A 2,150-nucleotide genomic window follows, 5' to 3' on the forward strand; every position below is an offset into this window, starting at 1 on the left:
AAGTAATTGATGCATAAATCCACTTCCAGGGCCCACTTGGTGTATGTTTGGGCTGAGCTTGATCTATCCACGAGATGAGGCTTCTTTTGGAGTTGAACGCCAAGTTGTAACGTGTTTTGGGCGTTCAACTCCGGTTCGTGACGTGTTTCTGGCATTTGACTCTAGAATGCAGCATGAAACTGGCGTTGAGTGCCAGTTTACGTCATCTAATCACGAATAAAGTATGGACTATTATATATTTCTGGAAAGCTCTGGATGTCTACTTTCCAACGACGTTAAGAGCACACCATTTGGAGTTCTGTAGCTCCAGAAAATCCATTTCGAGTGCAGGAAGGTCAGATTCCAACAACATCAGCAGTCCTTTGTCAGCCTCCTATCAGAGTTTTGCTCAGATCCCTCAATTTCAGCCAGAAAATATCTAAAATCACAGAAAAATACACAAACTCATAGTAAAGTATAGAAATGTGAATTTATCATAAAAACTAATGAAAACATCCCTAAAAGTAACTAGATCATACTAAAAACTACCTAAAAACAATGCCAAAAAGCGTATAAATTATCCGCTCATCACTAACACTCCTCCACTATCAACAATTCGAACTCTATCTCTCTTGATAAGTTCGAATTCTTCTTCTTCTACCTCCTCCTTCTATTCATCTTTTCCTCTGACATCTCAAGGAATCTCTATACTGTGACATAGAGGATTCCATATCTTATTGTTCTCTTCTCTTTCATATGAGCAGGAGCAAAGACAAAAGCATTCTTGTTGAGGCTGACCTTGAACCTGAAAGGACCTTGAAGCGAAAGCTAAGAGAAGCTAAAGCACTACTCTCTGTAGAGGACCTAACAGAAATCTTCAAACAAGAAGAAGACATGGCAGCCGAAAGCAACAACAATGCAAACAATGCAAGGAAGGTGCTGGGTGACTTTACTGCACCTACTCCCGACTTCTATGGGAGAAGCATCTCTATCCCTGCCATTGAAGCAAACAACTTTGAGCTTAAGCCTCAATTAGTTTCTCTAATGCAACAGAATTGCAAGTTCCATGGACTTCCATTGGAAGATCCTCATCAGTTTTTAGCTGAATTCTTGCAAATCTGTGACACTGTCAAGACCAATGGGGTTAACCCTGAGGTCTACAGACTTATGCTATTCCCTTTTGCTGTAAGAAACAGAGCTAGGATATGGTTGGACTCACAACCTAAAGAAAGCCTAAACTCTTAGGAAAAGCTAGTCAATGCCTTTTTGGCAAAGTTCTTTCCACCTCAAAAATTGAGTAAGCTTAGAGTGGAAGTCCAAACCTTCAGACAGAAGGAAGGTGAATCCCTCTATGAAGCTTGGGAAAGATACAAACAATTGATTAGAAAGTGTCCTTCTGACATGCTTTCTGAATAGAGCATCATAGGTATCTTCTATGATGGTCTATCTGAACTGTCCAAGATGTCATTGGACAGCTCTGCTGGAGGATCTCTTCATCTGAAGAAGACGCCTGCAGAAGCTCAAGAACTCATTGAAATGGTTGCAAATAACCAACTCATGTACACTTCTGAAAGGAATCCTGTGAATAATGGGACAAATCAGAAGAAATGAGTTCTTAAGATTGATACTCTGAATGCCATATTGGCTCAGAACAAAATATTGAGTTAGCAAGTCAATATGATTTCTCAAAGTCTATCTGGAATGCAAGCTGCACCAGGCAGTACTAAGGACGCTTCATCTGAAGAAGAAGCTTATGATCCTGAGAACCCATCAATGGAAGAGGTGAATTACATGGGAGAACCCTATGGAAACACCTATAATCCTTCATGGAGAAATCATTCAAATCTCTCATGGAAGGATCAACAAAGACCTCAACAAGGTTTCAACAACAATAATGGTGGAAGAAATAGGTTTAGCAATGGCAAGCCTTTTCCATCATCTTCTCAGCAACAGACAGAGAATTCTAAGCAGAGCCACTCTGACTTAGCAACCATGGTCTCTGATCTAATCAAAACCACTCAAAGTTTCATGACTGAAACAAGGTCCTCCATTAGAAACTTGGAGGCACAAGTGGGTCAGTTGAGCAAGAAAGTCACTGAACTCCCTCCTAGCACTCTTCCAAGCAATACAGAAGAGAATCCAAAAGGAGAGTGCAAGGCCATCAACATGGC

At 40.7% G+C, this 2,150-nt stretch overlaps 1 non-coding gene across 1 annotated transcript; it reads right to left on the reverse strand.

The window, feature by feature from the left end:
- Positions 1–1,278: 1,278 nt before the first annotated feature.
- On the reverse strand, positions 1,279–1,386 carry LOC112700321 (small nucleolar RNA R71). Its single transcript, XR_003153230.1, has one exon. It is a non-coding gene; the product is annotated as a small nucleolar RNA R71 (small nucleolar RNA).
- Positions 1,387–2,150: the final 764 nt, after the last annotated feature.

This window comes from Arachis hypogaea, chromosome 6, assembly GCF_003086295.3.
Source record: "Arachis hypogaea cultivar Tifrunner chromosome 6, arahy.Tifrunner.gnm2.J5K5, whole genome shotgun sequence".
Classification (NCBI taxonomy): domain Eukaryota; kingdom Viridiplantae; phylum Streptophyta; class Magnoliopsida; order Fabales; family Fabaceae; genus Arachis; species Arachis hypogaea.